At 36.6% G+C, this 24826-nt stretch overlaps 1 protein-coding gene across 12 annotated transcripts in view; it reads right to left on the bottom strand.

Moving 5' to 3' along the window:
• The window catches only part of MIPOL1 (mirror-image polydactyly 1), a 540848-nt gene that overhangs the window by 481952 nt on the left and 34070 nt on the right, over window positions 1-24826 (bottom strand). For 5 of the 12 annotated variants that reach the window (XM_074213409.1, XM_074213402.1, XM_074213414.1 and 2 more), the window contains exon 1: window positions 18375-18467. The exons of 1 other annotated variant lie outside the window; for it this stretch is intronic. The gene's annotated coding sequence lies outside the window, so the exon portion shown is untranslated. Of the gene's footprint in view, window positions 1-740; window positions 2760-4872; window positions 5916-17775; window positions 18103-18374; window positions 18468-19899; window positions 19981-24826 lie in introns of those variants that run through there. 6 more of the 12 variants (XM_074213403.1, XM_074213404.1, XM_074213406.1 and 3 more) reach the window with 6 other exon arrangements.

Here is a 24826-nt window from a genome sequence, read left to right as displayed (position 1 = left end):
ACCATATCTATAATATCTTCATTTCTCCTCTACTTTATAGCTAATAACCTAGAAAAAAATGTTCTTTCTCCTTCTAATTACTTTCCAGTCCCCCACAATTTGGCTTCTTTGCCAAGTCCTTTACAAAATCATCAATGATATTTTCCTTACTAAATCCAGTGCCGTTCTCTCAGTCTTCTGATAAGGTCATCAAAACTGATGGCTCCTTATTACTTAAAGGATCAAGTATAAACTCCTCTGGTTTGGCCTATTAAATTCTTTACAACCTGGTTTCAAATTGTTTAAGGGAATTTGTTCTCTTTTGTTCCCCACAATTAGAATAGGAGGGAAAAAATTAATTTTTTTTAATTAAAGACAACATTTAGCACCAATAAAATTTAGGTTAAATATAAAAGATAGGTCAATAATATTAAGATTAATACAATCTTCTTTCTTTCAACAAATACCTGAATGTACCATCAATTGTTGTTATTTTTTGTTATTATTTTACTTGTTTTCAGAGACTATGACAAACTAATTTGTCGATGTATTAAATTAAATTTTATCAATAAAAAGAAGCTAAAATTTAAAAAAATTAAAGCAAAAGATACATTGAACTATAAGAACCAGAATGCAGAAGAAACACAAGCATTAAGGAACAAACTTCAAGTAAGAAAGAGTATTCATTGGTCTGTCTTCAGGCAAAGCTTGCCTGCTTTTGGGGAGTATGATTCCCCAGGAAACCTCTCATTCTCCTATACCTTTCCATAGTGTTCATCCTCTCATGGTGTCCATGTCCATGTCCATGTCCATGCCCCAGCAGTGGCTGCTGCTTGATACCTTTACTTTTTCTTTCCCTTAGCTTCTGCTAACCACAACAATACTTAAACAAACCTTTTTTCCCCTAAAACAAAGAAAGAGAACTCATCAGTGCAGCAGTATAACTCTATGCTATTAGGGACAAGGGATAAAAAGATTAAAGTGAAGATGATATTTCAATGAACAAAGAACATCAGCCAACACCCAAAATAATGTATGCTGCCAAACCTGGTCTAAATTCTATTCACTCAAAGTGAAGTAATCATTCCTTCAAAAAAAGCCTGGGGTTGAGCAGCATATTTAACAAATAAATCAAACAATAGAAAGTTAAATCCTTTAAGATAATAATAAAATTCTAAAAAATAAATCCTTTACTTTCAAGAGACTACAGCTGAAAGTCATGGAACTGGGAATGATTTGTACTTAACTGTTTTTCTTAAAAAATATTTAGACAGAAAAAGGTTAAAAACATTACTTGTACAAAAATATTCATAGCAGCCCTGTTTGTGGTGGCAAAGAATTGGAAATTAATATATTTGGAATTGGAAATTGGAATATAATTGGAAATTAATAACACTATTGTTCTATTTGAAACCAGGAGGGACGGGAATTCAGAGAAGCCTGGAAGGATTTGCATGAACTGATGCTGAGTGAGATGAGCAGAACCAGAACATTGTACACCTTAACAGCAACATAGGGGTGAAGATCAACCTTGATGGACTTGTTCATTCTATCAGTGCAACAATCAGGGACAATTTGGGGCTGTCTACGATGGAGAATACCAACTGTATCCAGAGAAACAACTGTGGAATTTGAACAAAGATCAAAGTCTATTACCTTTAATTTAGAAAAAAAAAAGTTATCTTATTATGTAATTCTGCTATCTCTTATACTTTATTTTTCTTCCTTAAGGATATGATCTCTCTCATCACATTCAACTGAGATCAATGTACACCATGGAAACAATGTAAAGACTAACAGACTGCCTACTGTGAGGGGTGGGGGGAGGGAAGCAAGAATGGAGGGGAAATTGTAAAACTCAAAATAAATAAAATCTTTCTAAAAAAATTTAGACATCTAAGTGATAATGTGACAAGGTGGGACCAATGGCACAAGAGAATCTGAAAGTATAATAAACTAAGTAAATTAACATTTCATTTACTTAACTTGGCATTTAAAATACTATACTTCATTATTAAACCATTATTATAGATAGCAGGAAAGATAATATAGGGGAAAGTTATCTATGGAGGAGAGGAGAATGGTTCAGGGTCCAGGTTGTAAGAGGACTGATGAAAGGCTTTCAGTTTCTTCCCTTATCTCTGAAGTGGTGGAAAAAAGAATAGATCACAAAGTGGGATTTGGACAGAACGAGCAGAAACAGAGAAGCATGATACAACTCCACAGAGGATTCAAGATGAGACCAAGGTCTCTCAAGGAATCCTGATTATAAGATGGGGTAAAGAAGTCAATAGCAAATTCTGAACTTCTGGAAATCAGCTTCTACAAGATCAAGTCAGGTATCCCAGTACCAAATTTCAGGAAGGGAAAATAAAGGTAGGTATCTAGGAAAACATATCTCAAACAGGGTAAAATAGTAGTCTAATAGTTCAAAAAGAGGCTAACATGGAACCAAAAGGTATGATATGAAGGGAAATATAAAGAAATAATTTCAGGTTGTCCTCCCCCACCAGAATAGGGTTTCCCTTCTGTCTTCAACAAAATTTAGCATTCCTTAGAATAAGTTCAATACCTGAAGTGGAAAGGAGTAAGAAAAAGAGATAAAAACAATTCTTCCTAGAAAAGGATGTTGCAAATTAAAATCAATAAAGTAGAATGGATAAGGTAGGAAATTAAATGTTCTGCTTTTTTATCTAGGCTGTGAAATGAAAGAGTAAGGGAATGCAGATGACATTATGACATATTTAGTAAATATACTGTGAAGAAGAAACAGAGTTGAAATAACATTGGAAAGACTGCTGAATATCAAAAGAAATCAATAAAAATAATAAATATTTCTAGTATTAATAAAAATAAAGAAGAAATTATCAGAGAAATTTCATTTGAATAAATCACAAAATGCCTACTATATTTGTTAGGTAACCTGAAAGACAACAAAGTTTATATGAACATAATTTTAAAGGAGTAAAGGGTATTTAATAGTTAAATAAAAAAGTATTAAGTGGGGCGGCTAGGTGGCAGTGGATAAAGCACCGGCCTTGGAGTCAGGAGTGCCTGGGTTCAAATCCAGTCTCAGACACTTAATAATTACCTAGCTGTGTGGCCTTGGGCAAGCCACTTAACCCCGTTTGCCTTTCAAAAAAAAAAAGTATTAAGAAATGAAACAGGGATGGCTAGGTGGCGTAGTGGATAAAGCAACGGCCTTGGAGTCAGGAGTACCTGGGTTCAAATCCGGTCTCAGACACTTAATAATTACCTAGCTGTGTGGCCTTGGGCAAACCACTTAACCCCATTTGCCTTGCAAAAAAAAAAAAAAAAACCTAAAAAAAAAAAAAAGAAATGAAACAAGGGAGATGTCAGCCAAGATGGTGGAGTAGAAAGTTGTTCAGTCTAGCTTCCCGCAACAATTATTCCACCACAACCTAGAAAATTCACCCGACTAAATACTAAGTGGAAAGTATAAATCACAGTAAAACATTTTTCCAGCCTAGTTAACTACAGGAAAATGGGAGTCTTTAGACAGTAGGAATTGGATCTAGCTGGGAGGGCACCTTGCTGAGCCTTCCAAGGGCTCTGATGTTACATAGGGTGCAAGAAAGAGGTGCCAACTGGCAACTTCGTTGCTCATACCCCAAAACTGGATCTCCAAACCAGTGGGGTCTGAGGAGAGGACATGTATTTAGGAATGGAGGGCTAGTGACAGGCCTGAGATTATGTAATAGGCAAATAACAGCAGTTGTGTTGCTCTGACCCTCCCCCCATCTCAGTCTGAAGTCTGTAGGAAGGAAATAATAATAATAATTATTATTATCATTATTATATATTATTATTAAAATTATAGTACTTACAAAGAGAATTGCAAAGCACTTTGCAAACATCTCATTTGAGTTTTACCATTCTAAAACCTAGAATTAGGAAAAATTATCCCCATTTTATATATAAGGAAAAGTGAGACAGATCAAGGTTAAGCAATTTTCTCACAGTCACACAAGTAAGTTTCTGAAGTCACATTTTAACTTGTCTTTTTGACTGCTATTCAAAAGTCTTTACATTATATACTAAGAGAAATCACCGAGAATAACCAGGGCAGGAAGTTAAGATCATAGAAGAGCCTCCAACTATATGTCAGTTTGAACCTATAGACCTTCACAATTATATGAAGGTGAATAGGTCCAATACGGTCAACTGGAGATCGATCCATAGTAAGTCCACAGTTAGATTGCCTAGACCCAAAAGCAGGTTAAGAGCAGGCAAAACTCAAACCAATAGGGTAACTATCAGAATTTTCCAAGATCAGACAACTTGAGGCCTACTGAAAGTTAACAAGTCCCCTGTTTGAGCTGCATCTAAGATCCTTAAGAGAGAAAGATAGAAGGAACAACAGCAGGACACAAGAAAATGTAAAACAGGACCAACTGAGTCCCAGATATTACCTCCAAAAGTGAGCAGGTACCAGTACAAGTAAAAAAGTACAAATTCTGGAAGTAAAGTCTGAAATATGTGTCAATAATAGCAACCAAAAAAACCTTACCATGAAGAACTATTATGATAACAGAAATGCCCAAAACACAAAACTAAAAGGTAATGACTCCAAAACAAGTGGGGTAAAATTCAAAGAAAAACATAATTTGGGAACAATGAGAATTCCTAGAAGAAATAAAGCAAGAGATTTTTTAAGTAAATGAGAAAGCTGAAAGGCAAAACTGAAAAAAGAAAAAAATTTTAAATTTATGGAGGTTCACCAGTTGATAAATGGTCAAAGGATATGAAGACAATTTCAAACAACAAAATTAAAGCTATATATATATATATATAATCATATGAAAAAATGCTCCAAATCATTATGGATTGAAGAAATGCAAATTAAAACAACAATGAGATAATACCTCATACCTATCAGTTGGCCAAGATGAGAAAAATGGAAAATGATGAATGTTGGAGAGGCTGTGGGAGGATTGGGACATTGATGCACTTGCTGGTAGAGTTGTGGATGGATCCAACCTTTCTGAAAAGCAATATGGAACTATGCCCAAAGAAGAATAAAAATTTTCATTCCATTTGACTCAGCAATTCCAACTCTAGATCTATAACCTGAAGAAAACATAAAAAATGAGAAAAGGTCCATATGTTCCAAAATATTTGTAGCAGTTCTTTTTGTAATGGCAAAGAATTGGAAATTAAGGGGATGCCCATCAATTGAGGAATGACTAAACAAGTTATGGTACATAAATACTATGGAATACTATTGTTCTATAAGAAACCATAAATGGCTGGCATGGAATGACTTACAGGATCTGGCTGAGTAAAAGGAATAGAGCCAAGAAAACAATGTACACATTAACAATAACATTGTGAGATGAACAACTTTAATGGAAGCAGCTCCTCTCAGTAGTCCAGAGAGCTAGGACAGCTGCATTAGACTGGCTATGGACAATGTTATCCCATCCAGAGGAAGAAAAACAAAACAAAACAAAAAAAAATCCTTTCAGAATCTGATGAGCACTTTATAAAAATTAGCTCTTATGTATCTCTTTCCCTTAATCCTAATTCCTCACACCAAAAATGACTAATCTATAAACATGTTTATCCAAAATATATATGTACAATGCTAACCTAACTGTTCCCTGCTGAGGGGAGGGTGGTGGGAAGGGAGGGTGGAAGGAAATTTTGTAACTTAAAAATATACCTGTGCATATGGATGAAAAAATAAATAAAAACAGAACAAAACAAAATCTATGGAGGAAGGACTTGGAAAAAGAATCGACAGCCAAGCACAAGAAATAAAAATCCTCACCTAAGAAACAGATTCTTTGAACATTAGAAAGGGTCAAAGAGAAGTCAATGAATCTATGAGGCACAAGATTATATTAAAATAGTCAAAAGAAAGAAAAATACATGAAAATATAAGATATCTTATATGAAAAACAATGACTATAGAAAACAGATCAAGAAAAAAAAAAAGAATCATTAGACTACAGGCATAGCCAGGATAGAGGAGTAAAGTCAGGGGCTTACTTTTCCATAAACTCCTCCAATTACCTTTAAATTATGACTCTAATCTAGAGTGACAGAACCCAGAAAAAAGACTAAATGAAATAATTTTCCAATCTAAGTAACTTAAAGGTCGGCAAGAAATGTCTGTCACACCATGGTGAGTGTGCAAGCCATGCCAGACAGACTTAATCCTGTCAAACTAGTAGTAGGTCTTGGAACCTATTGAATCTGCAGAGGAAGTGGCTGCTTCCAGAGCTCTCAGGTCACAGATGGGAAGGGGGCTGAACAATTGGTCAGAAGATTATTATAGGGCTTTCTTTGCTAGCACTCAGGAAGAACTCTGTTGCTTTGCCCATCCTCAGATCCAAGTCCAAATCCTGAGGACAGTCCTAGGGCAAGAAGGAACAGTTGTATACCCAAGCTTGTGGCTCGAGTGGAGGAGAGCACACAGTTCCGGACCATAAAAGAGAGCCCACGATTGCTCACAGACCGGGGGTGGGGTAGTGAACACACCTCTCTTTAGATCATACTATCTTGGAAAAACTGAAAAACTTATAGGTCCCTAGAAGTATGGAATAGTGCCTCCTCCATTCTGGAAGCAGAGGCCCACTTAAGCAAAGAATTAAAAGCTAAATAGGTTGCAAAAATGAGCGGACATTAGAAAAACATTCAAACCATAGAGCGATACTATGGAAACAAGGAAAATCAAACCACAAACGTAGAAGTAGAAAACAAAGTCAAAGCTCCTACATACAAAACTTCCAAGAAAAAACAGGAACTAGTCTCAGGTCATAGAAGAGCTCAAAAAGGTTTTTAAAATCAAATAAGGTAGGGAAAACATTGGAAAGAGAACTGGGATTGATACAAGAAAATTATCAAAAATGAGGAAAGAACTGAAATGAAGGAAAAAACACTTTAAAAATAGACTAGCTGAAATGGTAAAAGAGGTACAAAAAAGAGAAGAATGCCTTGAAAAGTATAGTATTGACCAAATGGAAAAAGAGGCACAAAAATGGAACAGATGTTGCAAAAACTCACTGAAAAAACTTAAAAATTAGATTTGTACATATGAAAGCTAATGATTTTATGAGAAATCAAGAAAAAAATAAAACGATGCCAAAAGAAGAAAATATGAAAACATTAGATACTTAATAAGATTCAAATGTTTACATTCTTCCATGAGAAGATGATACTGGTATCTCATAAAAACTTTCTCATTAGTAAGGTACTTAGAAGTAGCATATATGATCCAAGACAACACACAGATGTGAAAATGAAGGGATGATATAAAAAATTAAATTAAGGGATGACGGAGGAATATACTGGGGGGAAAGGGAGAGGTAGAATTGTGGGGGGGAATATTATCTCACATAAAAGAAGCACAAAAAAGCTTTCATAGGAGAGGATAAAAGGAAGGAAGTTGAGAGGAAGAGTGAGTGAATCTTACTCTCATCAGCATTGGCTCAAAAAAAAGGAAATAAAATACACATATAATTGAATATTGAAATCTATCTTACCCTATAGGAAAGGAGGAAGGAAAGGGAATAAGAGAAAAGGGTGGGGTGGGGGAGGAGTGATAGAAGGGAGGAGAGATTAAAGGAGGGAACTATGGAAAACCCTTTTGAGGAGGAACAGTGTGAAAGGAGAGAGAAAAGAACAGGTTGGGGAATATGATGGAGAGAAGTACAGTTAGTAATACTAACTAAAAACTTTTCTGAAGGAAGTTTCTTTGATAAATGTCTCATTTCTCAAACTGAGTCAAATCTATAAAAATAAAAATCATTCCCCAATTGATAATCAAAAGACATGAACAGATTTCTGATGAAGCAATCAAAGTTATCCAAAGCCATGTGAAGAATCTTAATTCACTATTGATTGGAGAAATGAAAATTACAACAATTCTGAGGTATTACTTCATATTTATTAAATGGACTAACCAGACAAAAAAGCAAAGTGATAAATGTTGGAGAGGGTGTGGGAAAAAATGATACATTAATGATGATTCAAATCATTCTATAAAGCAATCTGGAACTATGCCAAAGGGCTATAAAGCCATTCACACTCTTTTGACCCATCAGTAACACTACAGTAACACTATCAGTAACACTATCCCAAAAGAGATAAAAAACAAAAAGGAAAAAGATCAGTATGTACCAAAAATTTACAGCAGATATTTTTCTGAGGTGGCAAAGAATTGAAAATTGAGGAAATACTCATCATTTGGGGAATGGCTTAACAAATTGTGGTATGTGATTATCATGGAATACTATTCTGCTTTAAGAAATGATGAGCAGGATGCTCTTAGAAAAACCTGGAATGTTTTACATGAACTGATGCAAAAATGTACAATGTACAAAGTAATAGCAATATTGTAAGAAAAATGCTTTCCATCCTTGAGGAAGAACTAATGGTATCTAAATACAGACTGAAGCATGCTTTTCTTTATTTTTCTTAAGGATTTGGGTTTTCTTTAATTTTTTTTTTTTTGGTTTGTGCTTTTATTTCACAGCAAGACTATTATGGAAATGTTTTACATGACTTACACATATAAGCTATAATGAACTGTTTTCCTTCTCTATTGGGGGGGAGTAGTGGTAAAGAAAGAAGGGTGAGAATTTGGAACACATTTATAAATGAATGTTAGGGGCAGCTAGGTGACCCAGTGGATAGAGCGCTGGCCCTGGAGTCAGGAGGCCTGAGTTCAAATCCAGCCTCAAGACACTTAATAATTACCTAGCTATGTGACCTTGGGCAAGTCACTTAACTCTACTGCCTTACAAAAAAAAATGTTAAAAATTATTTTTACTAGAGAAAAATAAAATACCATTTTAAAAAAAAGAATCACTAGACCAACAGAAAGTCCCCCCCATACACACACACACACACAGACACACACACACACACACACACACACACACACACACACACACACACACACACTCTCTCTCACACACAAATAAGCAATCATAAGGGAATAGCAAGGTGAAGTATTTACATCCTAATTAAGGGAAAGAATACATGTCACTCACATTCTAACAGAGAGAAAGTATACAAGAATCCTTCAGATCTCTTATTAACAGGATATTTTTGTTGCTCAGTCAAGTCCAATTCTTTATGACTCCATTTGGGGTTTTCTTAGCAAAGATACTGGAATGGTTTCAATTTCCTTCTCCAGCTCATTTTACAGATGAGGAACTGAGCTAAACAGGGTTATATTAACCCATCCAGGGTCACACAGCCAGAAAGTGGCTGAAGTCAAACTTGAACTCAGAATGATGACTCTATCCACTAAGGCCCCTAACCGCCAAAAGGATTATAGAGGGAGTCAAATTAGACAGAGGGTGGTTGTGGTGGTAGTGTCACTATCATTGCTTTAAAGTTTTGTTGATATTATTTTATTTTAGGCAATGGGGTTAAGAGTGATTTGCCCAAAGTTACATAGCTAGGCAATTATTAAGTGTCTGAGACAGAAAGTACTAATGATTTTAAAAGAAAAAAGGAAAGGGAGAGCAAAAAGAAATACATTAAGGAAGAAAGGAGGGAGAGGAGAGAAGAGAGAAATATACCTCATATAATCAAGGTATACAAGTAGAAAACTATACAGCTATTCCATCCACATAGCTGGGGTTTGGGGCACAGGAACTGCACAATTGGAAAACCACATAAAAATTTTTGACCCTCCCTTTGTAACAGAGAAGTCTGAATTTGCTTTTCTTTTGTCTTTTATGGGGTGTTTACACTACCTTACTGTAAAATTTGGATTAAGTATTTGGTCATAGACTCTGTGTTTTCTCCTGGCCTTCAAGTATCATCTGTGGCTTCTGCAAAACTTCCCAAAAAACTCCCATTTAATTTCTTATGCTGACACCTGTGATATATCAAAACTACAATGGAGAAAGTTACAATATGAAAGGAATAAATGTATAAACAGAGAAAAAGGGATGGGAAGAGCATGAGATGCTTGACTTTTACTTTAGAGGAAAAGAATACACACACACACACACACACAGAGAAACATATACATATATTCTCACAGGGTTGGATTCATTTCACTCAATATGAAATCAAGAGGGAGAGAGGAATAAAAGGGATAGTAGATTCAAGAGTGGACTAGTCATAAGCAAAATAAATTTTAACCAGAGGATGGATTGAAAAGAGGTATTATAAAGTAGAAGAGAAATCAATTTTTTCAAGGAGTTTGGCTGAGAAAAGAAAGAGGGATATAAGACAACAGATTGAAGGACTAGAAATATACTATGAAGACTTTTTTTTTTTAAGATGTGGGAGATTTGGACACATTTGAAGTCAGTTGGAAATGAACCTGTAATTGGGAGAAAGGTAAAGATTCAACAGAGAATGGATAATGGGGGCAGTTAGGTGGTGTATAAAACACCAGCCCTGGAGCTGGTTGAACTAAGGAGAACCTTAGTTCAAATTCAGCCTCAGACACTTTATAATTACCTAGCTGTGTGCCCTTGGGCAAGTCACTTAACCCCATTGCCTTGCAAAAAACAAAAAAACAAAAAGAAGAGAGAGAATGGATAAGATTATAGATTCAATTCAACTGAGATGACAGGAGGAAAAAAGATTTTTGTCACACTGTCAAAGAGGAGGACCACATTGCTCCAGTAACTACAGAAAATAAGGAAAGACTGGAAGATGATGTCAACAAGTTTTGAGGTGTTTTTAAAGTTTTTCAATAAAGAAAAAGGCAAATTTCTCAGCTGGAAGTGGAGAAACACTGTGGCATATAGGGGATTTGGAATTGTTTCTGTGGAGAGTGAAATAGTATAGCATTTTTTTCAGTCATGCATAACTTTTATGACTCCATTTGGAGATTTCTTGGAAGAAATACTGGAGTGATTTGCCATTTCCTTCTCTAGCTCATTTTATAGATAAGGAACTGAGGCAGACAGGGTTAAGGGACTGCCCAGGATCACAAAGCTATTAAGTGTCTGAGGTCACAGTTGAACTCAGAAAGATGAATCTTCCTGACTCTAGGCCTGGTACCTAGATGATATGTAAATAGATTAGGAAAGAATAAAAAAATTAAGAAAAAAACTATCTTGCTGCAAATAGCCAGAAAGAAGTAATTTAAATACCAAGGAGCCACAGTAAGGATTACACAGGACCTGGCTGCATCAACATTTAGGGATTGAAGGGCCTGGAATGAGATATTCCAAAGAGCAAGGGAGCTTGGAATGCAGCCAAGAATTCATTATCCAACAAAGATGAGCTTTCTTTTTCAGGGGAAAAGATGGACATTTAAATGAAATGGAAGAATTCTAAAAATTCCTGATGAAAAGACCAGAGCTAAACAGGAAATTTGGACATCAAACAGGAGGTTCAAGAGACACATGAAAAGGTAAAAAAAGTGGGGGGGGGGGGGATAAAAGAAAAAAAACTGCTCTTCAATAAGCTGAAACTGACTATATTCCAGCATGGAAAAAAAAAAGATTCTCATAACTCTTGAGAATTATAACTCTAACAGAGAGAACATACCTAGCCAGAAGTGATGGACACTCATGACTTATCCATGAGACTGCTATCCAATGGGATGAAACTGGCTATAACCCTACTTGGGAGAAAGACTCTAATAACTCTCAAGAACTGTAACTCTATTAGAGAGAATATACCTAGCCAGAAGTGACAGATACTCCAAATTTTCTATGACTCAGATATAATGATCTAAAAATACTTCCTACTTAAAAAGGGGGACAGGAAGGACACAGGAGGAGGAAGGGGACCGAATGGGGATAAATCTCATTACATAAAGTGAGGCAAAAGACCTATGGTAATAGAGGAATAAAGGAGGAGATGAATCTTCTCATCAACTTGGCTTACAGTTAAAAAATATCTTACCTTTCAAGTATTGAAAGGGGAAAAGGGGAGGGGGATGTAGACAAGGAGGGGAGAAAATAGAGAATTAACAGAAGGAAGGGAAGAGAAAAGGTAAAAAGGGAAAGGAGGAGGAAAGAGGAGGGAGGTGGATATAGGAGGGCAAATAAACTGAAAGGGGTGGTATTGAGAAACAAAACACTGGGGATTTTGGATAAAGGGAAAAAAGGGGGGGAAATATAGACAGAAGGAAGATAGCATGGAGGGCAATACAGAGTTAGTAATTATAATTTTGAATGTGAATGGGATGAACTCTCCCTTAAAATATAAGCAAATAGCAGAGTCAATTAAAAACCAGAATTCTACAATATGCTGCTTACAAGAAACTCATTTGAAGTAGAGAGATACATAGAGTAAAGGGAAAAGGTTGGAGCAAAATATATTTTCCTTCAGCTGAAGTGAAAAAAGCAGGGGTAGCAATCCTTATCTCAGACAAAGCAGCTACAAAAACAGAGAGTGTTAAAAGAGATAAGGAAGGAAACTATATCCTCCTAAAAGGTACCATAGCCAATAAAGTGATTTCAATACTGAATATGTATGCACCCAATAGAATAGCATCCAAATTCTTAGAGGAGAAGCTGAAAGAATTACAGGAAGACATAGACAGCAAAACTCTACTAGTAGGAGAACTCAACCTCCTGCTCTCAGATTTAGATAAATCGAATAAAAAAATAAACAGGAAAGAAGTTAAGGAGGAAAATAGAATGTTAGAAAAACCTAGATATGATATACTTATGGAGGAAACTGAATGGGGATAGAAAGGAATATACATTTTTCTCTGTAGCACATGGCACTTAAACAGAAATTGACCATGTACTGGGGCATAAAAACCTAATAATGAATTGCAGAAAGGCAGAAATAGTGAATACATCTTTCTCAGATCACAATGCAATAAAAATCATGTGCAATATTGGGCCAGCGAGATACAGACCCAGAACCAATTAAAAATGAATAACCTCATTTTAAAAAATGAGTGGATCAAACAAGAAATTATGGAAAGAATTAATTATTTTAGGGGTGGCTAGGTGGCACAATGGATAGAGCACCAGCCCTGGAGTCAGGAGTATCTGGGTTCAAATCCGGCCTCAGACAATTAATAATGACCTAGCTGTGTACCCTTGGGCAAGCCACTTAACCTCATTGCCTTGCAAACAAAAAAATCTAAATAAAAAAATTATTTTATCCTAGATAATGACAATAATAAAACAACACACCAAAACCTATGGGTTTCACTCAAACCAACTGTCAGGGGAGATAATATATCTTTAAATGCTTACATGAATAGATTAGAGAAAGAGGAAATCAATGATGTAAATATGCAACCTAAAAAAATTAGAGAAAGAAAAAATTAAAAACCCCCAATTAAATACCAAATTAGAAATTCTAAGAATTAAAGGAGAAATTAATAAAAAGGAAACTAAAAAAACTATTGAATTAATAAATAAAATCAAGAGTTGGTTTTATGAAAAAACCAATAAAATTGATAAACCTCTGGTCAATTAGATTAAAAAAGAGAAAGAAGAAAACCAAATTGCTAGTATCATAAATGAAAACAGTGAACTCACCACTAATGAGGAGGAAATTAAAGTAATAATTCAGAAATATTTTGCACAACTCAATGCCAATAAATTTGACAATCTAAGTGAAATGGACGAAGATTTACAAAAATATAAGTTGCCTAGGTTAAATGAAGAGGGCATTAAATACCTAAACAAACCTATCTCAGAAAAAGAAATTCAACAAGTCATCATTGAATTTCCTAAGGAAAAAAAATTTCCAGGGCCTGATGGATTCACAAATGAATTCTACCAAACATTTAAGAAATAATTGGTTCCAATTCTATATAAACACTTTGGAAAAAAGGGGGAAGACTGAACTCTACCTAACTCTTTCTATGATACCAATGTAGTGCTGATACCTAAACCAGGAAGAGTTAAAACAGAAAAAAAAATTATAGACCTTTCTCCCTGATGAATGTAGATGCAAAAAATCTTAAATAAAATCTTAGCAAAACGATTATAACAAGTTATCACTAGTATAATACAATTTGACCAAGTAGGATTTATCTCAGGAATGCAGGGTTGGTTCAATATTAGGAAAACTATTAGTATAATTAATTTTATCAATAACAAACCTATCAGAAATGAAATGATGAATAGATGCTGAAAAAGCTTTTGACAAAATATAGCACCCATTCCTACTAAAAATACTAGAGAGTGTAGGAATAAATGAGCTATTCCTTAGAATAATAAGCAGTATCTATCTGAAACCATCAACAAGCATTATATTCAAAAGGGAGAGGCTAGAGGCATCCCCCAGTAAGATCAGGGGTGAAACAAGGATGCCCATTATCACCACTACTATTCAATATTGTATTAGAAATGTTAGCTTCAGCAATTAGAGAAGAAAAAGAAATTAAAGGAATTAGAATTGGCAAGGAAGAGACAAAACTTTCTCACCTAGTGAATCCCAAGAAATCATCCAAAAAACTAATGGAAACAATTAGCAATTTTAGCAAAGTTGCAGGTTATAAAATAAACCCTCATAAATCCTCAACTTTTCTATATATGTCTAGCAAGATAAAGCAGGAAGAGCTAGAAAGAGAAATCCCATTCAAAGTAACCTCAGACAATACAAAATACCTGGGAGTCTATTTGCCAAGGCAGACTCAGAAACTTTGAAAACAATTACAAAACACTTCTCACGCAAATTAAATCAGATTTAAATAACTGGGTAAACATCAACTGCTCATGGATAGGTCAAGCTAATATAATAAAAATGACAATTCTTCCAAAATTAAACTACCTGTTTAGTGCCCTACCAATCAAAATTCCAAAAAATTACTTTAATGAGTTAGAAAAAGTCACAAGTAAATTTATATGGAGAAATAAAAAGTCAAGAATTTCCAGGGATTCAATGAAAAAAAAGTACAAAAGAAGGCAGCTTAGCCCTACCTGATCTAAAATTATATTATAAAGCATCAATCATCAAAACTGTCTAGTATTGCCTAAGAAATAGAGTTGTGGACCAGTGAAATATACTAGGTGCAATAGCAGGAAACAATTATAGCAATCTGCTCTTTGATAAACCCATAGAGTCCAGCTATTGGGGTAAAAACTCTCTTCAAACTGGAAGTTAGTATCGAAGAAACTTAGATTAGACTAACAACTCACACCCTATAACAAGATAAAATCAAAATGGATACAGGATTTAGACATAAAAAACAATATTATAAGCAAACTAGAAGATCAAGGAATAGTTTGCCTGTCAGATCTATGGAAAGGGAAGCAGTTTATGACTAAGGAAGAGATGCTGAACATCACTAAAAACAAATTAAATGATTTTGATTACATTAAATTAAAAAGCTTTTGCACAGACAAAACCATTGTAACCAAGATCAAAAGAAATGTAGTAAACTGGGAAACAATCTTACAACTAATGCTTCTGACTCATTTCTAAAATATACAGAGAATTGAGTCAAATTTAAAAAAAAAGTCATTCCCCAATTGACAAATGGTCAAACGATGTGAAAAGGCAATTTACAGATGAGATCAAAATAATACATACTCATATGAAAAATTGCTCTAAATCATTATATTAGAAAAATGCAAAGAAAGAATAATAATCATTGTTGGAAGGGTTGTGGGAAATCTGGGACACTATTACACTGTTGGTGGAGCTGAGAACTCATCCAACCTTTCTGGAGAGAAATTTGGAACTAAGCCCAAAGGTTAACAAAAATGTGCATAACCTTTGATCCAATCATACCACTACTGGGTCTATACCCTGAAGAAATGATGGAAAGGGGTTAAAAACATCACTTGTTCAAAAATATTCATAGCAGCCCTCTTTGTGCTGGCAAAGTATTGGAAATCAAGTAAATGTCCTTAAATTGGGGAATGGCTTAGCAAATTTTGTTATCTGTATGTCATGGAACACTATTATTCTATTAGAAACCAGGAGGGATGGGAATTCAGGGAAGCCTGGAGGGATTTGCATGAAGTGATGCTGAGTGAGATGAGCAGAACCAGAAAAACACTGTACACCCTAACAGCAACATGAGGGCAATGATCAATCTTGATGGACTTGCTCTTTCCATCAATGCAGCAATCAGGGACAATTTGGTACTGTTTGCAATGGAGAATACCATCTGTATCCAGAGAAATAACTGTGGAGTTTAAACAAAGATCTCTTATTTTCTGATCTTGCTATCCCTTATAAGTTATATTTTCTTCCTTAAGGATATGATTTCTCTCATCACATTCAATTTGGATCAATGAATACCATGGAAACAATGTAAAGACTGGCAAATTGCCTTTTGGGGGGGGAGGGAGGTAAGATTAGGGAAAAATTGCAAAACTCAAAATCAAATCTTTAAGTAAAAAAAAGTCATCATCAAGTCTATCCTTGAAGTCCAAATGCCTTAACTCCTGATGCAGACCATTTCAATTTTTGAATGGACCTAAATATTAGGAAATATTTTATTACAACAAGCAATATATGACTCTCAACAACTTGTACTATATAGAATATATCTAAAAATATATACTATAAATATAGCTTACTTTATGTGCATATATATACATATATATATTTGCATGTTTGTCTCTACCATCTTGTAGTAAGCTCCTTGAAGAAAGGAAAAAATTTTGCCTCTTTTGTATCTCTAGTAGAATGCTTGGCACAAAGTACTCTTAACAAACGTTATTGACTGATTGAATGATAGCCTTTGATCAGAACAAGTTGTGTTAAAATTCTAATCACGATGTACTATGTGACCCTATAAAAGTCAAAACCTGTCAGTTCCTCAGAAAATCATCCAAGATCATAATTTGCAGAGGAGTTATGTTCTTTAATGAAAGTTTTCACACCAAAAGTTTGTATACTGAATGCCACAATTCTAAATTACCCTTTCTCCCCTCAAAATGGTTATTTTAGATTCTCCCTTTTCTTCCACATCCCCCCAATCATATTCTGAGCTTTAGTAACTGATGAAAGAGTAAAAATTATGCTAAAATCTTCAAATAGTTTGTAATGAACTAAAGCTGTATTCCCTGATCCACCCTCCAATATTTGCTTTGTATAAAAAAGTCCAACCCTATACTAAAACAAGAATTCCTTCTATGACAAAGTCACTGAGTGCTGTTGCCCATTCACCTTTTACCTGACAATCTCCAGTGAGGAAGACTGCTTTTCAAGGAAACTCATTTGACTTTTGGATAATTCTAATCAAAAGGAAATTTTTCCTGACATTAAACCAAAATTCATAGCTTAACTTTCACCTAGTTGACCCTTTGAGGTTAAAGGGGAAAACTCTATTACAGTCTAGAGGCAAATAACAGACTTTTGGAGTCCTGGGCCATAGAAGATGGGAAAATCTGAGTTGCTTAGACACTTAGTACCTATGTGACTCTAGCCCAGATCACTTAGTCACCCCAACTCCTCTAAACCAAGAATAAGCCTATTACTTGCAGATTAATTAATTCAGGTCATTGATAAAAATGTGAAACAGCACCATCCACTGGAGAGTTCCCTCTGGCTCTTTTTCCCCGCCTCTGGCTCTTAAAGACTACTATTTGATGGGAAAGATAGGCCAGTGACTTCAGAATCTCAATTCATTATCTAGTTTCAAGTAATAGCTAGTCTTTGTTTCTTACCAATGTGCAGTTTAAATAACAATATCCCAACACACCACTCCTGCCAAAAAAAAAAATTTGCACAGATTTTTCCTAAAAAGATATACTACATAGTTACACCATATTGTCATTATCGTTATGTTGTAAATACCACATCTTTCTGTTTAGCTTAATTGATTTATGGACCAGAAGGGAATTCATCAAAGGCATGACTTTCCAGATGATCTAGATCCATGACAATGAGGTTCAAAATGTTACTCCTATTTACCTGGTCCCATTCATCCAAGTAGCTCAAAGTCCTTGAGTTCACCTCCTTAACCTTCACAAACTGGACAAGAAGGCTTGCTGATAAATTCTCAAATGTTCACAAATGAGAGAAATTTAACATGGGAAGAGGTTAAATAACTTGCTGGAGAACACACAGCATTGTGATTTAACCCTCAAATCCGAGTCCCTTAAGATCCACTTTATTATGTCTCTGCCTAAAGTAGCCCACAACTTACAAAATTCTCCGTTGCCAAATGCCACTCAACAGAGAGTAAAGCGGGTCGGAAAAGGGGAAAGACTGAAAAATCTCTACTCTCTTCCAGCACATGGATCAACCCACGAGGGAGGACGTTACACCCCCCCCCCATTCCATCCGTCCCCTCCCCTCCCCTCCCTCCGCATCATCCCCAAAGGCCGGCGGCAGATGAAAACAAGCAGCACAGACTAAGTGCCGGGGAATGCAGCAGCGGATTCCAAGTCTCCCCTCTCTACTCCTCCAAAGAGTAGCTTTCAGCGGGTAGGAGACAGGCCAGTGGCCAACCTCCTCCCCTTGGCCCCACAGCAGCCACCGCCGCCCGGCCACAAGTGCGCACCCTTTACCTGAGTTCCGCCCGGTACCTCCCCCAGTCCCCGAGAGTTGAGCGCATAATAGAGTACTTCTATTCCGGAAGAGTCGCCGTTCAATAGACCAATGGTGACTCGAGAAACGGCCAGCGCCCCGCCTCCTTCTCCTGCCTCCTCCTCCATTCTACTCCCATGCCCGGCAACAAAAAAGAATCTAGGCGCATGCGCGCTCCGGGAAAGGCGCCACCTGCATAACTAAAGTAATTTTGCCGGAGTACGCGCCAAGCCCGGAAATGGAGGGACGTAGGGGCTGCGGGGAGGGGCCTAGTCGGGGGAGGGGTTGCAGGAGCATGCGCATATCTGGGTTTCTGGCAGAAAGGCACAGGAGCTGGTAGCTATGGGCTGGCTGGAGAGCCTGAAAAGCGAGGAAGGACATGAGGTGCGAATTCAGTTCAGTCTGATACTTGAGTAGGTTAAAAAGGAATCGGAAATCTATAATGGAAAACCCGCCTCCTAGGGAGCAGGCTTTTTGTCTTTTTCTTGAGGACGATTTCAGAAAACAGACCCTTGGCTGTTGGGAGAACCATGGCCCAGTGTAGCCTCCCGTGATCTTACCACTGGGGTGGCACGTTCTTAATTCTCAACCGAATTTTATCATTGAATAGGGATTGTAAAAAAATGATTTGAGGGCTAAAATCTTGATTGGTTACCCAGTAGGTAGGGGTTGTGGGGGCAGCCCCTTCTGGGAGCAAAGAGGAGCCAAGTCCTACCCGGGGCAGGGCCTCCCTTGGACCATCTCTCCTGCCCCAGCCCCTTTCTCCTCTCTTAGTCAGGGTTCTGGGAGAGCTTTGCTGCAGCTATGGGCCTTGGATGTGAAATTATAGTTTGCTTTGTCCTCAGACAGAAGAGAAAAACTCAAGTTCAGTTTAAAGTTGTGCTTGTTGAGAATGCAGTAAGGAGACTGGCTCACTGTTGGCAGAGCCAGGCCGTCTCATACATCCACTCAGAAATCTTTGGGATCCTGTTGGGCTGTCGTGATGCCTCTTCTCCAAAACCTTGGAATGCAGACCCAGCTTGTTCCCCTGTGGTTAAGAGCAGTTCTGTTAACCACTTGACAATTATATTTAACCACTTTCACAAAGGGATATGTACCTCACAGACAATGGCAGGAGCCAAAGTATATTTTCCCCTAAAAGCTCAGGGGCATACTCTCCCTTATACCACTAAATATTTTAAAAAAGTACGGACTCAAAATTTAGCTTAGTTCCCATGTATAACATTGACCCTTATCAAGTTCATACCCAAATTGTGGCATGCTTACCTTTTCAGATCTGACCTGTTGGCTTAGGTACCCAGAAGTTGGAAGCAAAGCCGATTGACTGTAAAACCCAGCCCAAACTCCCAACTCCAGTATTCCTGATATTTCAAAGTTAATCCTTTGCCTTTGAGGTTGTTGTTTAGTCATTCAGTTCTCTTTTCTTCCTGAACTTATGAATCATAGTATTCCTAACCCTTGTATCCTCCCCCCCTCTCTGTGCCTGTCCAAGTTGAAGTTCCATACCTCAATGGCATATCTGTGTGACTCTGGACAAGTCACTTAACTCTATGGCTCCCGGGCTCAGCATTATCATCCAGCTGTTTGCTAGAATGGAAAAGAACAAATGCAAAAGTCAAAGACAGGGGTAGCTAGGTGGCACAGTAGATAGAGCACAAGCATGGAGTCAGGAAACTCTCAGTTTCCTCACCCATAAAAATGAGCTAGAGGACAAAATGATAAAACAGTATCTTTACCAAAAAAAAGGCCTCAAAAATGGGATCTTGTGCTGAAACCACAAACAACAGCAATACAAAAGGACAAGAGGCTTGTTATTCAGAGCCATTAGAAAGGAAAGCAAACATTAAGATCAGAATAGGTCACCTAGTATCTACTAATGACCTCCAAAAGTTTGGCTTTAAAAATAATAATTATATATGTGTTAACTTTCAGAATTTGTCCTAATAATGTTGCCACTGAGATATAGAGATAGAAGATCTAAGGCCACTGAAAAGCAAAAGAAATCAAGTGCTCCCTCTGGGATTGTAAAACTGCTCAGGATTTTATTACAAATATAGCCAAGTAAACTGATTAAAAAAAACTTTTCGGTTAAATGAAGAGGAGATTAAATACCTAAACAACCCTATCTCAGAAAAAGAAATTCAACAAGCTATCATTGAACTCCTTAAGAAAAAAATCTCCAGGGCCTGATGGATTCACAAGTGAATTCTATCAAACATTTAAGGGACAATTGGTTCTAATTCTATATAAATCTTTGGAAAAATAGGGGAAAATGAAACTCTGCCTAAGTCTTTCTATGAAACCAATATGGTGCTGATACCTAAACTAGGAAGAGTTAAAACAGAGAAAGAAAATTTAGACCTATCTTCCTGGAGAATGTAGATGCAAAAATCTTAAATAAAATCTTAGCAAAACAATTACAAGATATCACTGGGATAAAACATTATAATCAAGTAGGATTTATCCCAGGAATGCCGGGTCGGTTCAATATTAGGAAAGCTGTTAGTATAATCAATTATATCAACAACAAACCTATCAGAAATTATAGGATCATATAAATAGATGCTGAAAAAGCTTTTGACAAAATACAGCACCCATTCCACCTAAAAACACTAGAGAGTATAGGAATAAATGAACTGTTCCTTAGAATAATTAGCAGTATCTATCTGAAACCATCAGCAAGCATTATATTCAATGGGGAGAGGCTAGAGGCATTCCCAACAGTGAAACAAGGATGCCTGTTATCACTACTACTATTCAATATTGTATTAGAAATGTTAGCTTCAGCAGTTAGAGAAGAAAAAGAAATTGAAGGAATTAGAATTGGCAAGGAAGAGACAAAAACTCTCACTCTTTGCAGATGACATGATGATGTACCTAGAGTATCCCAAGAAATCATCCAAAAAGCCACAGGAAACAATTAGCAATTTTAGCAAATTTGCAAGATATAAAATAAACACTCATATATCCTCAACTTTTCTATAAAGGACTAGCAAGATAACATCAGGAAGAGCTACAAAGGGAAATCCCATTCAAAGTAACCTCAGACAATATAAAATACCTGGGAGTCTATTTGCCAAGGCAGACTCAGAAACTTTTTGAAAACAATTACAAAACACTTCTCACACAAATTAAACCAGATTTAAATAACTGGGCAAAGATCAACTGGATAGGTCAAGCTAATATAATAAAAATGACAATTCTACCTGTTTAGTGCCCTGCCAATCAAAATTCCAAAAAACTAATGGTTTAGAAAAAGTTGTAAGTAAATTTATATGGAGAAATAAAAAGTCAAGAATTTCCAGGGATTTAATGAAAAAAAGTGCAAAAGAAGGGGGCTTAGCCCTACCTGATCTAAAATTGTATTATAAAGCATCAATCATCAAAACTGTTTGGTACTGGCTAAGAAAAAGAGTGGTGGACCAGTGGAACAGACTAGGTGCAATAGCAGGAAACAATTATAGTAATGTGCTGCTTGATAAACCCAAAGAGTCCAGCTATTGGGATAAAAACTCTCTTTGATAAAAACTGCTTGGAGAATTGGAAGTTAGTATGGAAGAAACTTAGATTAGACCAACAACTCACACCCTTTACCAAGATAAGATCCAAATGGATACAGGATTTAGACATAAAAAAACAATACTGTAAGCAAATTAGAAGATCAAGGACTAGTTAACTGTCAGATCTATGGAAAGGGAAGCATTTTATGACTGAGGAAGAGATGGAGAATATCACCAAAAATAAACTAGGTGATTTCGATTACATTAAAAAGCTTTTGCACAGATAAAATCACTGTAACCAAGATCAAACGAAATGTAGTAAATTGGGAGACAATCTTTACAACTAATGATTCTGACAAAGGACTCATTTCTAAAATATACAGAGAATTGAGTCATATTTTTTTAAAAAATAGCCATTCTGCAGTTGACAAAAGGTCAAAGGATATGCAAAGGCAATTTACAGATGAGGAGATCAAAGCAATCCATGGTCATATGAAAAATTGCTCTAAATCATTAATTATTAGAGAAATGCAAATGAAAGCTTCTCTGAGGTACCACCTCACACCTTTCAGCCTGGCCAATAGGATCAGAAAGGATAATGATCATCGTTGGAAGGGTTGTGGGAAATCTGGGACACTATTACACTGTTGGTGAAGCTGTGAACTCATCCAACTTTTCTGGAGAGAAATTTGGAACTACGCCCAAAGGGCAACAAAAATGTGCATACCCTTTGATCCAGCAATACCACTACTGAGTCTATACTCTGAAGAGATGAAAAAGGGTAAAAAAATCACTTATACAAAAATATTCATAGCAGCCCTGTTTGTGGTGGCAAAAAATTGGAAATCAAGTAAATGTCCTTCAATTGGGGAATGGCTTAGCAAACTGTGGTATATGCCATGAAACACTATTGTTCTATTAGAAACCAGGAGGGACAGGAATTCAGGGAAGCCTGGAAGGATTTGCATGAACTGATGCTGAGTGAGATGAACAGAACCAGAAAAACACTGTACACCCTAACAGCCACATGGGAGTGATGATCAACCTTGATGGACTTGCTCGTTCCATCAGTGTAACAACCAGGGACAATTTTGGGCTGTCTGCAAAGGAGAGTGCCATCTGTATCCAGATAAAGAACCGTGGAGTTTGCACAAAGTTCAAGGACTATTCCCTTTAATTTAGAAAAAAAAACTGATATCTTATTGTCTGATCTTGTTATCTCTTATACTTTTTGTTTCTGCCTTAAGCATATGATTTCTCTCTCATCACACTCAATTTGGATCAATGTACAACATGGAAAGAAAGTAAAGACTGTCAAATTGCTTTCTGTGGGGGGGGGAGTAAGATTGGAGGGAAAATTGTAAAACTCAAAATAAATAAAATCTGTAATAAAAAAAAAAAACTTTTCCTCCCAAAGAATCAACAAGCACTTTAGGACCAGTTGAATAACAAAAGGCTAGGCTCAGTCCCTTGGTAGAGACAGAGACAGAGAGAGAAGGAGAAAAGGAGAGGCAGAGATAAAAACAGAGAGCTGACTGGTCCAGAGAGAGAGATGACCAGCCAGGTCAAGTTTGAGTGAGAATGTGAGAGAGACAGAGAGAAGGTCATAGTCTTAGTCTAGTCACATGGCATGCAGGAAGCCCATGGTACTCCATGTGACCTAAGAAAGAGCATGAGAAGAACCTGTCCTACTGGATGAAAGTTAGAGTCACAGAAGAGACAAGAAAGGTCTGCACTTCCTGTTAAATATGCTTCTGTAATAGGACAAGGGGTGGTGCTTGGGGAGTGGTCTTGCATCTTGGGCCAGGTATCTTCCAATGACAAATTACATCTTGGTCCTTCCTGTCCCAAAATATGGGACCCTCAAGTTCAATATGTCATTTCCTGTCATGCCAGGTCTATGGCCAAGGTTAAGTGAAGGGGAAAATAGGAGACAGTATACAAACAGCAGGGGTCAAGAGGAGACAGATAGAATCAGCAGGGGTCAATTTATGTCTCAGGAGCAGTCTTCCACAATTAATATAATTTTAACAGCATTAAAACCTCTCCAGTAAGGGACAGAGTTTGATTTCAAGAAAGAACAAAACAGAATTTAAGTTAATATATACATTTATATTTCTCTAATTTTGCTGAAAATGTAGACAGTCCCAGCTACAGACCCAGATCCCCAAAATGGAACAGAATGGGTTCTTATACATTCTGCTTTTAGAAGGTGGGATCTGAAATTATTTTTGAGCTTTATCCATCATGGGAACGGCCCTCAACATGCTAGATATCTGACATACTTCCTAGGAGGTATGTCTAGGAGGGCAGGCCAGGAGGAATGGCTTTTCCCAAACCCAGGATTTTTGGGCCTTATCAGTTATGCTAAGACCTTCACAAAACAGTGAGAAATCTTCCCCCTTCAGGATATCACCACCACCCTAGTGACCATTAGAGATTATCACTACATATACTCTACAGTCTTGCCAAATCATATTTCTTACATATCATAATTCTCCTGGGAACAGATACAGAATTCTTGTTCTAACAAAAAAAAAAGAAAAATTGTTTCCATTTAATCCCAGTCAAAAATAACATAGTTCATTGGCTTCCCTTCTGCAACCCAACTCCTCAGATTCTTTTAAAATTTCCTCCTTTCTTAGCTTTGCAAATTCAGTGTCTGTCATAATGTCTCAATCTTTCCCAGGAGAATGAACTGCAATTCCCCAAATGCTTAACTTGAGCTCAGTCACAGAACCACAGCTGAGACAAAACAAACAAATAAAAAAAAAACACCTCTAATTCATTTTTAGCCTAAACAAAAGAAAAAAATCTAAATTCATCCAAGCAAGGGGGGTGGGGGGGAGAAGAATTGAGAAGAAGCATAATAAAATAGGACTATTAAGGGAACTATGCTAATTTCCATTGCATTGTTATCTACCATTGGGGGT

The sequence above is a fragment of the Macrotis lagotis genome, chromosome 1, assembly GCF_037893015.1.
Source record: "Macrotis lagotis isolate mMagLag1 chromosome 1, bilby.v1.9.chrom.fasta, whole genome shotgun sequence".
Taxonomy (NCBI): Eukaryota; Metazoa; Chordata; class Mammalia; order Peramelemorphia; family Peramelidae; genus Macrotis; species Macrotis lagotis.
Note: the sequence above shows the minus strand (reverse complement) of the source record. Positions and strands in the feature narration are given on the sequence as shown.